The sequence below is a fragment of the Empidonax traillii genome, unplaced genomic scaffold (assembly GCF_003031625.1).
Source record: "Empidonax traillii isolate 1590-97213 ecotype Southwest subspecies unplaced genomic scaffold, ASM303162v1 scaffold292:size1342341, whole genome shotgun sequence".
NCBI lineage: Eukaryota > Metazoa > Chordata > Aves > Passeriformes > Tyrannidae > Empidonax > Empidonax traillii.
Genome location: NW_020955485.1, coordinates 788832 through 804795, shown reverse-complemented (window position 1 = coordinate 804795; position 15964 = coordinate 788832).

The window sequence follows — 15964 nt, the reverse complement described above, 5'->3', positions numbered from 1 at the left end:
CCACCAAGTTTTGATGTGGAGAGAGTCATAGAAAATTCAGCATCTGTGTAATCCTTTACTCATGCTCAGCGAGTAAAGCAAAACAAAAAACCATAATAAATCACACAGTATTATAATGCTGTGTAACTCATTCTACTTTTACTTATTTATCCTAAACAACTAATATCTCTCAACACTCTCTCAGAAGTATGAAAAAAGTGTGTTCGACATATGTAAGGTCCTACATGTCCTTTGTTCTGTAGAGTCTGAGTGTATTCGCTCTTGCAAAGCACAGTAATGTGATGCTATTTTACTATTTGAAAGCAAAGGCAATGGATATCTCAGCAATATGACTGAAATCACAGAAGTACAGCAGAACAGGGGGAAAAAGGTCTCCTAAGTGCTAGGCCAAATATCCTTACCACTGGCACTCCCATCCTGTTGTTTTATGGGCTCAAAACTGTGTTCATAATCTTAGAAGACATAGAAAATTATTTATAAATACATAGTAGCAGAAATAGATTAAAAACTCACAAAGAATTCCCTGGTTGGTTGCAGTTACACATAAATGGGATCTTTGTGCTCTGAAGACTAGCAATTTACCAAAATATTTCAGAAAGAATGTGTTACACAAATTGCTATGGAGACCTAACACTGATGCTGTTTCCTTTCCTGTCCTCTCAGTCTCTGCTGATGTCAGTATTAGTATTATCCTTCCAAGAGCCAGTTCTTGATTAGCAAACAGGTTTGCATCCCCTGCCTTCTGAAGGGGCTTTAATCAGCCCTTGTTTTCCCCCAAGACAATCTACTTTCCCACCACAGTTGCATTTCCTTTTATTCAGATACCAGCTCATTTTAGCTGCTTTTCCTCGAGAAAGTGAAGCTGCAGCAGGTCTCCAAAATCACCACCTCTGTTTTCTTCCTACATAGACCTTATTATGGGAATGAATAAAGACACTCATGGCAGGAGATCAGACATTACAGAAGTTTTGGCCTGTGAAACAGTCACTGCAGGACAGCTGTATGCAATACTGAGGATCACTTTTATTTGCAGAAAACGGCATAAAAGCTTCTCTGTTCACAAAGTTTCCATCCTTGTCCGGGAAATGACCAGGGTTAAACTGTCAAGGACTCTCCCACTGCTCTTGATCACACCGGACAGAAAATATGCTGGGGAAAATTAAAGTGTCTTACTAAAATACAAAATGAAAATCTTTTTCACAGAATCAAAAACTAATGACTTAAATTGTCAGGGTATGAATGGCTCTCTTGAAATTCTTCAGTGCAAGTGCCAATTAATTATTATGGGCTGAGAAACAGGGTCACACTGTGCTATCTCCTACAGAATAGCTTATTTAGAAATTATTAGTCACTTGTCAAGATTTATTTTAGAGCACCAGAGGATGCAGTTATTACAGTAATCAAACTTTAAAAAAAACCCTCACCACTAAACCCCACTGAACTGAAAGCTTCACACTTATCAAGACCCCTAACTGGGATCTTGATTTTCCCAAAGACATATTCCCCCAAAGCCACACTGGTCTTATCTATTGGGAAGACCACCTACCTGATGTTGGATAGGGGTTTAAAGTATTCTGCTGATACCATAAATTGCATATATAGACAGTATTTTCCTAAAATTTCTGTGGTTTTTATACTTACCTTGTACCAGTTTAAAAGAATCCAAAGGTCATTATACCGGTACTTTTATACACTGATCTAACTCTTGTAATACTGTATAGAAAAGTGGTAAAAGTAACACCTGTGCAACAAGAGGGGGAAACTGAGTACTTTATAGGATGTAAATAACATCCAGGATCGTGTTCACAGTGAAGAGTTCCTCATGAGCTGTTCAAACTCACCTTTAGGTAGTTTTGCAGCCTGGGACCAAATGTAAACATAAGATGTGGCATTTAAGTCAGTGAGAGGGATGTAATGCTTGGCTTTGCTTTGTTGAAGTGTGTCCCCAAAGCTTAGTGGCATTAACAGACCTCAGTGACAGGGAAGCCTTGCAGTGTGATACCCCGGGTTCACATAAACGCTGTGGCACTAGTGCTGCTATGACACATAATCTCTTGTAGAATTGCATTTGCACGTGGCAGGATCATTCAGTCATTATATTCAATTCCACAGGATGGACCAATGACAGCATCCAACACTTCTTGGACTTTTTCTGCAGAACAAAAGTATTCAAGAAGGCAGTTGATGTGCAGACTCTGTGCAGAAACTCAAAATTCCCAAGACACCTTACAGTGCATGATTAGGGCAGCTGAACAACAGTGTTTTGCCTATTACCCTGCCATGTGCAAGAACACAGCACATGTAAGTGCAGCTACACACATTTCCCACCTTGCACTTCCAGATACACCCTCTTGGAGAGCTCAGCATAAAGGGAAAGTGGCAGTGTCTGAGCCCACTACAGAGAGATCTGTGGTCTCTTGTGCTATGAATGGAGAGAGTGGGCCATCCTTTGCTTGCGGTTACAAGACAGACAGTGAGATTTAAGACTGTTTTAATAGCATAGCAAATTTCCAGCAACAGTTCTGTTTTTCATCACAGACTTCATACTCCATGAAGCTGGTGAGACAGCAGCTATGTTGCTCTGTTAAAAAAATATGATCTTGCTGACTGAGGAAGACAGCACACAATAAGTTTTCTTTCAGTCTAGAGAAGAAAAACAGTGCTCTCTTAAATTTTTAGGTTAAATTCAAGGAAAGAAACAGTCCCACAGTCTCTCAGGAGGAAAAGAAGGAGAAGGAAGTAGGAGTGCAGCTGGAAACACCTTAACTGCAAGCATTTTAAATATGTTTCAGCTACATAAGAGAAAATTACTTGTTAGCTTTAACATCTGCATTAGGCATGCAGCAATGATGTCTTGTGGCTCTGCAGGCACCCAGCTCTTCTGGTGATTCCTAACCTTAGTAAGTGTTTATAGATCCTGCAAGTGTGTCAGTGCCGGCAGCTTCCTCATTAACAAAGTGCTTAAGGGCCTTAGCAGAGATGAGAAAGTGTGGTACAGCTGTGCCTGGAAACACAAGTGCAAGGAATGCCATGACATCTTGGTTTCATAGTGCATTTAAAGCCTGAATGTTCACAGCTGAACTGTGCCTAACCATTGTAATGACACGGATGTATTACTTGTCTGACCATAGAGAATGAATGACCACTTAATTTAAAAAAAAAAAAAATCTTGTAGAGAAGTGTGTGAAGGATAACCATTGTCATATACTTTTCAGATTGCCTGCTCTCTACTAGTAACTTTCAGGTTTGGGGATTTATATGCCCTCGAGTACAGTTTTTCTTATGCTTTCCAAGTGAGGTCTTTCCTAAATGACCTGCTCCTTCCTAAATTTCAAGTCAACACTTGTCTATAGTTCTCAAAGCCACGTTCATGTTACCTTGTCCTGTTGTTTCTGGATAGCTTTTGCAGCCCAGTCTAACACAGGAAATCAGGGCTATTACAAAGCCCTTCAAGGCACAAGCTAAGAGGAAAAACCTGATTCTGGCCTCATGGCAAACTTGATGCTGAATAACATCTATGTGGAGCTAGGTCAGCCTCTCTGAAGAGAGCTATTAGAGGAAATTCAAGGATCTGTGGACAAAGCAAGCCAGGACTGGTTGGAGAGGAATCATTATTGAGAAAGAAAGGGACAGCAGTAAGTGCTAGCTTTGGCAGAGTTCAGTGTTTATTTAAGAGCTCTTCTTCCTCTCTGTGCATTGGCAAAGAACAACCACTTCATGCCACAGCTCCCTGAGGAATGCAGTCAGGCTTTGATAAAATTACAGGGAAGCCCTCTCTCACCTGAGGCCAGGAGGTGCCATGGAATTCTGCCATGGCCTGGAAGCCTCTGAGCAGACTCTGGAGTGAAGCAATGTCCAAAATCTGCTTGATGGAAGAAGGGAGTGGAACAGAGACATCAGTGTCTACAAACAAAGCAAGCACTGACTTCCTTTATAGGCTCTGACCCTCTGTTATGATGAGCTCTTGATTTGCATGGGATTACACAAATAGTTGATCCTGCAGGAATCAAGATTCAGGAGTCTAACTGGGGGATCATTCTTCAGGCACCCTTGTAATGAACAGGGGAAAGAGTCCATCCTACAGAAAAAGGCAAAATCAGCACAATTTGGGAGCCTCTCATCTGTCACTTTCTCCCATAAAGGGTTAGCATGAGAGCAACGAGTCAGGTGTGATGTTCTAGGCTCTACTATGAATGCATCAGCTGTGTTAACCTCCCACTGAACCTGCTCCAGAAACTGAACTTCCAGCAGAAAAAGCAGGGTTGGAAATAAGGCAAATGAATCCATGTCGTGGTCATATATCTATATTTCACCTCCTTCTCTGGCAAAGACCTCATTCAACCAGCAAGCTTCATCCTGGAGCCAGGCTTCCAGGATTTTCTTCCTCAGTCCTAGGTTCCTCAGTCATCAGCCTGAGTTGTCTCTGCTGCTTCCAAACATGCTTGCTGGCAAAGATGATGCTGCTACAAAATGGAAGAGGACTGGGGAGAGGTATGGGATTGGTGTCTCCATTAGCAAGAACTGTAGTGGTTCCAAGATTTACCACCATAAGTTTGGAATGTATTTATATGGAGTATTTATACGGAGAACCAGAGGGGTTTATGCTGTTTTATTCACATCTACTCGATCCTTTTTGTGAGAAATAAGCTCCTTGCCTGTCTTTCTTTTTGTGCCACTCTATGTAGAACCATGCACTCAACACATGCTGGGTCCTGCTGGCTGACATCTTTACAGTTTTACATTTTTTACCGCAAAGACTTCTTCAGATAGCTTGGTAACATGCCCAGCAGCTAAGAATTGCCCAGGCTATGCAAGTCTATAAATAGAAAACACATTAGTTTTGTGTGCTGATGTGTCTTTGTGTGAGAAGGACATGCAGCAGTGGCGCTACAGCATCCATCTTACTGCCAAGAGCAGCTCCTCTTGAAAAGAGGCATCAGGAGCAGGGGAAGTCATTGTCCCAAATCCCATTTTCTGAAGAGCTTTCCCTGCTGACAACATATCAGTACACACAACAACAGAAAGTACCATAGGGGACTCCCACAAAATCCCTAAAAAAGGGTGCCAAGGATTTCTCACAAAATCATTCTGAATGCCAGTCAAGGCATCCTTCACCGCCTGAAATCCATCTTGCAAAACCACAGGTGTTTTTCCTAGACAGACTATGTATGTATTTCCATACATCCTGGCCACCTGGAGAGACAGTAAGACACATGTAGACAGAAAGATATGAGACATTTACAGAGAGGACCTTCCGCATCTTAGTGGTGCTCTTGGACTAGAGCTCAAACACTATTTCTATTATGCAGGGACTGTTTTGCAACCCTTGTCACTGGCCAAGAAAGGGGCGGGAGAAATTTCCTCCTGCTGTCAGGAAATAAAAGAGTTCAGAATCATGTTTCACTCTTAGAATCTTAAAAGGCTTTCACTGTTATTAATGCATTGCATTACTATTTATGGTGGTCATTATTCACGTGTCTGCAGCACGTTAAGCCAGCAGTGCAGCAACTGTGTCATGTTACCCAGAAAAGATTCAGCAGGATTTCTCCATTCAGGTTGCCCACTGGAGCTGATTGATGGATACTGCAAAATCATAAATACTGCCTTTATGACCTTTCCATGTTTCTTTGTTTTCCAATCATACAGCCTTTTCGGTGTATCAGTACTCAGACAAGGACCAGCCTTCATCGCTAAGTAGAAATTATAGTTGTAATTAACAGACACAGCCATTAGATGGTATTGTTTGCTCACCGCTGCACTGGGCTGTGCTTGCAGGGTCTGTCATGGTAAGGCCAAACTTTTCCAACAGCCACTGATCTGGAGTTTCTCGCTGGAGATGTGTTGAGTGTTCTGAGTGGCCTGGGAAGTACTTACCTCCTGCAGATCCTCCTGATTGCCAGTGGAGTTTGGGCTCTCAGTAGCTCTGCAAATCAAGTCTCTGGTATCTATTAGAGACTGGTTTTAAAGTCTTTGACCCTGGGTAATTGAGGAAGACCTAGTTGCACAGAGGGAGGGGAGATGAGGTAGTGTTACCTTACACAAAGATTTAGGATTTTAGATAGGAACAACATTAGTTAGCCTTTCACTGTATGGGATAGGAGATAAGGATTTCTTAACATCAGTTTCAGGGATTGTAAAATGTAAACCAGAGACATGAACAAAGATTATGTGCGCACCATAGGTAACTATATACATATTTATGTAGCTATATATATAAAGCGTGACCTTTTTCTGAGCAGTTGCATCACTTCAGTAATGTATGCTGGACACTTAAAAGATGAAAAGGCACATCTCTGCTCTAGGGATTTTCTGGGAACTGGTGAAAACATGGCATTTGTAAGCTGTTAAGAGTTTGATTGAGCACAGTTTTCACTTGTGTCCGTGCTTCTGCAGTTTGCTATTAGGAATCCACTGGTAATGTTGTATTGTTGAACTCGGGTTCATTGCTTAGAGCACCTATAAACAGGATTGCATCTCTCTGGAGGCACATGCATTGCTCCTTTGCAATTTTTGGAAACAAAAGATGTAACCAGGGATTCTAAAATATGCTGACCATACTGAAAATGCATGCAAATATGATCAGACACCTGGTTGCTGCCACTTGCTGTGAGCTATGGCTGTTTTCCGTAAGGGAAAGTAATTTGAAAAATGGTTTTCACAGCAGTTGGAGTCCAGCCTTTTACTTTAATAGCCCAAGTAAGGTGGAGAGGGAAGAAGAATTAAGTGTTTGAATCCCTGAGCAGTTTTTCATCTAGTACCCAAAGGAACTGCAGAACTTGGTTTTTCTTTTGTACACCCAGGAAGACAGGGTGCCTGAACTTTGTCTCACACATCTGTAAGTCATAGGCTTAGTGACTCCACTTTTTATCAATATAGCTGTATTTCCCAGGACAGCCAGAAATGGGGTCATGGCATGAATCCTGAGCATGAATCCCTCCTAGCTCATCTTGGCAGATGCAGTGTGTCTCTACACTGTCAAAAAAAAAAAAAAAAAAAAAAAAAAAAAAAAAAAAGCGACAGAAAACCAGTGTGTTGATACCCTACTGTACCAAATAGCGTATACAATGTCACCTGGCTGCAGCTCTGTGCGTTATGCAGTCAAGTGGATTGAGACTTTAATCTGCCCACTGGGTTGTTTTGCAGTGCACATTGGCTCTGATTATTACTGACATTTACAACATGCTTCCAAAACAAGCAGAACTCCAGGTAAGAGGAAATTTTGTCTCAGTACAGCCTTCAGTATTGTAACACCACAGGTGGCAACACTTTTCTTCATCCTTTCCCCTTTATTCTCATCCTCAACAGTAAGGACTAGCCTGGAGCAGTAACACCTTTAATGTGCTGCAGTCTCACCTGCTTTGCTGCTTCTGCACCAGGCAGGCCAGGCCTCTGTCCAAGGAAGCACTCCATGGCCTTTTTGTGACAAGAGGTAACCAGCAATATTGCCAAAATAAGTGCTACAGGATTCAGTCCTTAAGCAAAGAAACTTTTCTTTCTGCTTCTCTTTGAGAAGGTTTGATTATTCTTCCTGTTTCCCTTCCTTCTTCCTTGTAACTTGTGCTGTAATAACAGGATTCCTTAGACGTTATTTTTAGACAGGTGACTGTTTAGCAATTTATGTTATTTTCAACTGTTGCCACAAGGCCTTTCCACTCACTGTTTGTCCTCTCTAAAGTCCATCAGGGAGACAGAGGGCTTGAGGTTCTGCCTAGAAAGCTCACATTTCAGATTGAAGCCAAGAAGGAGCCGAAAGGTGCTTTTACATTCTAGCCAAAGATGCATTAGGAGTCTACACCTCAACTACTTGGGAAACTATAAGAAGCATCAGTAACTTCAAAAGTGTTTCATGGTGAATTTGGAAGTCCAGTGTCCACAGATTGTTAAGGAGAGAGGTGTAAGTCCTGGAGCCAGCATTCTTTTGGCCTTCTGGATGTTTAGGTATATCAGAGAACAGAGAAAGAGAAGAACACACATAAAAAGTTGACTTTTAGAAAACATTGCTGTTCTCATGTCTGTCCTCACTCAGCTGTGACCTGCTAGTCCCAGAGCCTCCAGCCCCTAGATCCACACTCTCACAGGCATTAGGCATGTTGGAGCACTTGAACAGCCCAGGAAAATAAAATATGTCTAGTCCCAAGTGAATGCAGCTGGACTGCAATGGAGTGTATCCCTTACACTGTGCACAGAGTGAGCAGGAGAATGGATCAGGTGAACTGAGGTGGGTCCCTTTTAGCCATCACAGTGAGAACAAGGCTGGTTCCCTGGTCTGGACATTGGCTTAGACTTTAAGGACCTGGTTCAATTCCCCACTGTGGTACACATCCTCCTCTGTGATTATGGGCGAGCTGCTTCATGTAGCTTCAAGTTACAGTCAGTCTGTAAACTACCTGTAAGCAAGATGCCTTGAAAACAGATAGTCCCATCCCCTCATTTTCCCTTTCACCAGGGTTGGATCCAGCAACCATAGAGCTATAAAATGCCTGGATTCATTTGGCTGATCTAGGGTAAAGCCTTTCAGTTTTAGTTGCAGCAATAGATTTCTGCTGGCTCAGCAATCTGAACACGCTCACCTGCTGGCTCTTGCCTCACTGAGCAGAGAGAACGTGGCCAAGGACAACAGGGGCAGGACGACCCCTTTTGGCAGACTCACTGATCATTTTAGCTAGCTCCTGGGGCTGCTGCTGTCACAAATACATTCCCAGTTAACCACTCCAGTGACAGTAGACAGAGAACTACCCTGTACAGAAATTATATTACACTCTCTGGTAATTGTTTCCTTCTAATGCACTAAAACATTCTCAGCTAATGCCCTAATAAGATTTTGCAGGTATTAAATGTATGGATGGCTCAGGGATAGAGAGACATTATAATGGGAGAACTTTATGAAAGACTGAAAACAAATCTAATAAATTTGATTTTTCTCAGAAACATAGTGAAAGACAATGACGCCTTGCAAAATACTTCAAAATGCTGCAAAAGAGCCTGGGAAACGCCAGCACTGTTTTCTCACCCAAATCAAACCTTTCTCTGAGACAATCTTTAGGATTAGGAATTTGTAGGACTTTCAGAGTATGTGCCACCGCTCAGAACAGGCTGTACTGGGGGAGGACCCTGGTGGTCTGTAAGAAAGAAATTACTTTGATCCCATGTTGCAGCTGTATGTCAAGATGGGAGTTTTCCTTTCTCTCATCAAATGTGCAACTCACAACGCTGCTGTCTCACAGGACCACCCTGGGAGAGACCTGGCGAACTGGTTGTGCTCAGCAGCACAGTTGCAGAGACCTTGTAGTCTCTGCTGTCATTTTACAGGCTTATTGCATGCTCAGCTCCCTCTGCTTTCATTCTCTCACGGAAAGGAAGAAAGAGTGACTACTTCTTGCCAAGGAGCAAGGCAGCAAGATGAAGCTAACAGGCCTGGGTGAGCCCATGATTCTCAATAAATCAGATGTGTTTGTCAGCTCACATAGACTATGAATTTTCAGTTGGATGCAGTTCTACAAGTGTTTATACTTTGTACTGTCCTTGGTGTGTTCCCTGAGAAAGCACAATCCAAGCAGTTTTGCATGTGACCTCATTAGTCTCCCCTGTTTTCTGGAATAAGTCAAAATATGGAGCAGTGCCCAGTGCGAAGTGGTTGCTGCAGTTTCTGTTCCTGCCAAAAAGAGGTTGTGGAGAACCCAGGCCAGGCTGTCTTTGTCATATTGCAGAGCTGGGATTGCCTTTAATCTTCAGGAAAGAGAGGGGCGAGTTCAGAGTAGAGCCAACATTACAACATGTGGTTATCAACTCCAGATGACTTCTGCAAACAATAGACAGCAGAATCTCTAATTTTCCAAACCAAATAAATGTGAAGAGCAGTATGAAATAGGAGTATCATCTCATAAGTCTCTGTCTTCTCATGTCTGAACAAAGCATCCTGTCTCCTAGACAGTGTTAAAAAGTGTTTTGAATGACAGCAAAAGATCAAGATGGAAGTTTTTCAGTGGTAGATGTTTCTTTCAGAAATCTGTTGATCTGCTGAATTCAGAACACTCCATGGAATTTTCTTATTTCAGTGAAAGATTTAGGACAAGTTTAGAGAGTCCCACTTCTCAAACATTGTCTCCTGTGTCATCATGCAGGGACAGAGCCCTCCAGTATCACTGGAAAATGCATCTGTTGTGTCTTCCTTCTTTATCAAAGAATGTGCAAAACATGCAAGCTCCTGAAAAGTGAAAACCTTCTTGTGAAGATCTAGGAGATGATTGGGGAGCCAGGGAAAAATGTCATAGACCAGTAACAAACACATAGCAGCTTTGCCTTCATTCTTTCTATTGAGAGCAGTGCTCTCAACATATTGAAGTATCCAAATTACATTTTGACTGTAAGAACTGCTATTTAATTTTACCAAGAGATATGTTTTGACACCATAATGGTGGTTCAGTTTCAGAACTCTGATTGGCAACATCTGAAAATATGTGGCTAAAGCACCAGTAGGAAACATCCAAAACACCTAACCTGAAAGACTACACACAAAAAAAGGACCTTGTCTATGTTTTTCTTGGACATTCACATCCCCTGTGGTATGTTGATTTCTTTCCCTGGGAATCATCTTCCTGATGAGAAAATCATTCAATACTGAGCAATCTGCTTTCTCCTCTCCCAGGATGATACGACCCCTCTCCCAGACCATATGACTTTCCCTCTAAGAGTCTTCATGGCTTTTTGCAAAATAGCAACATTTGCATTAGGGAACATGTGATCTGTGAAACACTTCTGATTGTCTGACTCAAGGTGCTGGATTGTGTCCTTGAAGCCAAAACACGTTTTAATTAATGCCAAAGTTGTCAGTCGTTTTCCCCTCCTCTAGAAGTTTGAGTATCCTGGTTGCTCCATGGAATGCTTAAGTCACGTCTCTCCTTGTTTCTCACTCTAGAGAGAATTTCTTATTCGTAAGATCACAGTGGACAGCAATAGATCTTAAGGAATAATGGGCTGGGGAAGAGTGAGACCTTCACTGAAATGTGCTGGTGACTATGGATTATCATCAAATATGGTAAAATAAAGGTAGGTAGGTTGGCATAATTTGGGCTAGTATTTTTTCAAAGAAAGAAGCTTAAATAAATCTGTATTTATTGTGTGGAGCACCACAGATTTCTTTTGGAAGTTTTTAAGTACTGCTAAATACCCCATCACTTTGTGACTTATTTTGAAATTGGAAATATCCTGGTTAGCCTGCCTCTGCTTGCAACAGTAAACTGAAGTTTTTCAAATTGACTTAACTGTTCCCCGAGGGGGAAAATGCTATTTTCTTAACTGACTTTTGCCTGAGTCACGAACACTGTATTTTCATTCCCTCTCAGGGCTCAGCAGGCTCCCCTAAATCCACGTTTTTTTCCATGGACTCTGGCAGTGACGTATGTTTTTGCAAGAGTAAACTACAGATATAGCATCACTCCATGTATAACACACCTTATTTACATGGTATCTTTAGATTACTTTATCATCTATCTACCAGCTACTTTAAAATATCTAAGTTGTATAACTTCCTGCAGATGTTGTGTTGGTTGTGGTATCTGAAGACAGCAGAGCCTGAAGCCTGTTTTCAGTGGTGGGGAGAGGAGCTGGCTCAGGAGGGCTGGTCTCCTTTTCTCAGCACAGCTCGGACACTGCTAATTAGGAAAGAAAAACTGGAGCTACTGAATCCTCCCTTGTCTCCTTGGTGCTCCCCATCTGTCCTCAGTGCTTATCAGGAAAAAAGCTGAACTCCTTTTACTCCAACAGTAGGAAAGATGTTTTTCTCCTTCCCACCACTTCACTAAGCTCCTTGTAAATTTTCTTTTCTGGAACCTTCAGCGGGGAAGGGGCTGCTGAGCTGAAATTTGTTTAATGGATGACACTTTTCCACCAGCTATTTCTCACCCAGTGCACTTTAGTCTCTCAGCTCCTACTGAGACTTCCCTCTTCTCCCCAGGGAAGAATTGTAAAAGCTATTTTGAATGGAAATTTCATTTAAATTATTATTCCCCTCAGTACATGGAGGGAGAAAATAATTTAAATCCTTTTGATTTGGTCTAAAAGATAGGGTTCATAGCTGCTGTGTTTTTTAAATTTGATTGCTTTATTTCCTGTGGATGCCTCTGGAGCAAGGAGAAATCTACAGTGAAACCCACAATTTTTTTATTCATTTCTGTAAGATACATTTCCATACACATATAAAGTCATTCATTTGTTCCAGCTAATATGAGCTCTTTGGAACCACCTTAACAGATCATTCATACAGATTTACAGTGGCTCCTCAGAGCATCCTGGAGAATGACCCACATTATTTAGGAGTATTTTCCTGTGTTTTTGTACGTTGTGTCTTCATTTTTATCTTCAACCAGACCCAAAACCCCCTTTTTCCTTTAAGAGTTCTGCAAGGAGTTTAGAATAATTTAAAAATGTCATATTGCAAAACATTTTCTGCTCTTCAACTCTTCCTAATCACCAGAGAGGATGGTAAATCAAGTCAAACCTAATTCTATATACCTTTGTACCATCCCTTCATATAGACCTTATCTGGTTCAGTGAGTATCCAGCCATAGCTGTGAGTTTTTACTGAGACTAATTGAAATGAATCTTTCCATGCACCTACAGAACATTACAAAATAGCCAAAACAAAACTGGCCACGGCACTGAACACACCAGAGTGGATGTATCTAAATGCTGAAGGGTATTGATAGCAGACAATGCTCTGAAAGCACCTGCTGCCAACAATACGAGCACCAACGCAGGTTTTCAAGCACTTGCCCGTCTTTGAAGCCCTGGCGCTGTGTACTCCAAAGGAATCACAGGGTGGAAGCTGCCTTGTGGAGGATACCCACAGAGGCATCTCAAAGGTAGACAAATATTACCAGTGCTCAGGGGTGCAGGTTCAAACTCAGTTTTACGGAAACTAGAATAAGTAAAATGCTTACAAAAAATATAAATCAAATTAAAACTGTTCTGAGATTTGCAGTCACTGTGTAAAGCTGCCTCAAGACTAAAGTACCCTCAAACCTTATGGAGGGCCAGAAATTTGCCCTCTAAGTGCAGTGGAGTGGAGACTGGAGAGAAGTTGGACAGCAGACCTGCCAAGGCTGCTTCTTGGGCTTGAAAAACTAACATCACTACAGCCGGTGGCAGTGGGGCAGAGCGCTGGACATGGGACTGACTGAAGGGAACTGAGGCACCAGCTATTGAAGTGGAGGCTGGGAACTGTCAAACTCTTCTAACAGGTGCCAAATTTCAATGAGCAGGCACCAGCTTTCTACCAGTCATGGTCACTTCTCTCTCTCTTCCATTGGCATATCTTTGTTTTCTTCCTTTCCTCCTTTTTTTCAAGCATTGTTTTTTGCTCACCTGCCATCTCCCCCAGATTCCGAACAAATTCCTTCTTTACAAACCATGTTGCTCTCTCCCTCCAACACGTCTTTCTCTGGAAAGTCTTTCAGGCTTAGGCCCTGAGCCCCAACATGTCTCTCCGGATTTAGGAATCCATTTTTTCCCCAGTACTTTTAGTCCCAGTTCAGACATCTTTCCTCCCCTTTTCTGCTCACAGTATTTTATAAAGCTCAGCTATTGCCAGTCCAGCCCAAGCTCACCATCAGGTTTCACAAACAGAAAGAGTGTTTTGCTCTTCCGCTGCTTCCAGCTTGGCCACAAAGCCACAGCTCATGCCTTGGCACTGTCCAGATTAGGCTCTGCCCTCCTGCAAGCTGTAAGGAATTACTGCATTGCAGGGACCACTCAAAACTTTGGAGCCAGGCAGGGGTCTTGTTCATCCACTTCTTATATCCAAACTGGTCAGTTCTCCCTCAGGCTGTGGTGTAACACCTTTTTGAGAATCAGCTACCCCCATCTCCCTTCTCAGGGCAAACATACATTTAAACACCTAAACTTGAGGTCTCTGATTCCCCCATTGGGTAGTAGAAGCAGGTTAATAGATGGGATCAGAAAATTAAAGCTCTCCTATTGGAAAGATAAATGAAGATTTTAAAATTACTGGTTTGTTGATAAGGACACTCATAACTGAGTTACATGAACCTCACCTCTTACAAAGTTCCCTGGTGGGGTACCCAAATCCTGTATGGTGTCTCATCACTAGTCTATAATCAGTCAAGAACTTTGTATACCATGCAGTCAAGAATGTAAGTGATGTTTTGGGGGACTTGCACTGCTAAATAAAGCTGTACTCCAGCTCCTGACTGGTGTCTGTTTCCCTGAACAAGCTACTTGTGACTGGCTACCTGCCTCCGCTATACCCTTTTAATACCCACAGAATGATAAACTCATCCTTTACTGTTCTTTTATATATCATGACTGTGAACTGGTTTGAACTCACTCGAGCTAAAAAAAACCAAAACACTCCAACAAGCAAAAACTCTTGGTTTAGTAAGATTTAGTTCTCAGAGAAGGCACCTTCATGGTAGAGCTGATTAGACCAGACCCCTGGTTATGAATTTCTGTTAAAAGTAAGGTGTAATTCACCTCAACAAATGAGGACAATTTCTAACAGCATGATTTCAATCTAGAGAGATATCTCAAAGGATTGGGAGACAAGGATGAAATGAAATTTGCCTATGTGTGTTGGAAAAAGGTTGAAGAGTTGACCTTTTCCAGGTACAGTTTTTATCCACAAATCTAAAATAACAAAGGGACTTGCTGATTCAAATTGCAGTGCCCATATCTCCCACCATTTGATTTACAGCTGCCTTAGCTGTAATGTTTTCAGTGAAATGGCAAAGCTTTTCTTCAGATCCCATGTTTGCTGTTGCTTGTGCTGCAGTCACTGTGTGGTGTGGTTTATCTCATCTCTCTGGCCCTTGCTTTATTCTGCAGCGCATACACAGTTCCCTCCTCTCTCTCTGCCACTGAATATTTGAGTTTGTGATGATTTTTGCAAGTACATAAACTATATTTTTTACATGTTGAAACTCAACTGTCTTCAAATCTCCATAAATCTCTTTTTATGTGACACTGAGGTTTGTTGTTACTTTCAATTTAATTTGGCTGCAAACATTAATGTAGTAATGATAAATATAATGGAGATATTGAAGATAAAAAAGAAGTGGGCAGATAACATTTATGGCACAAGGATTTTATGGGGAGGGATTTCCTCGTCTTGGGTTACCCCTGTTCCCAGTTCAAGGCAGCCCTGAGAGCATGAAGTTGGATGCAGATCTCATATCCGATGGCAAATGGCTCCTTAACAATGTGTTAAAGGAAGTGTGTGTAGCCTTAATTCAATTAGCATATTCTCTCTTTTTTTACCATGAAATTTTGTTCTAGTACTAAAGAAAATCTGATTCCCTGTTCACAGTGCTTTTTTTCTTACCTGAAGACATTTGGCAAATGAATAAATTAAGCTTTGAAAAATTGCAGGGGCAAACCTTTTAATCAGAGACAAATGAATAACATTAATGCATTTTGGCTCATACTCCGGGATTACAATTGCTTAGATGAGCATCTAGTCTCCCAAGTTAAGTCTCAGCAGGCGCTTGGTCAGGGCACTCTCTGAAAGAAGAGCAAATTGTTCAAATGGAAAATGTAAGATTATGACAATAAATGTTCTTGATGAAGATAAATGTGAAGCTATTTTAATTCTGAGTTTTACAAAACTTTCACACAGCCATAGTGTGTCAGGTGAAAGTTTAGATGGTCTCTTGTTCCATTTCTGACAGCTTGTGATAGCAGATGCGTTAGAAAAGTTTGTGAGAGCAGGACAAACCAGAAACAATGTACTGGTATCAAACAACCCTAAAGTAATTTTCCTGCTGAAAATCTATCCAACTGCTGAAAATAAATAAATAAATACATTACATCCCCTTATGAGGCACAGCTTACCAACAAGGCATGTGCAGTGCAACCCCTTCTGGCTCTTCTGACCCATCTCCCTTTTAGTTGATTTTGATACACGCCAGCCTTTCCACTGCAGAGACAACAAACATCTCCTGTTGTCTCA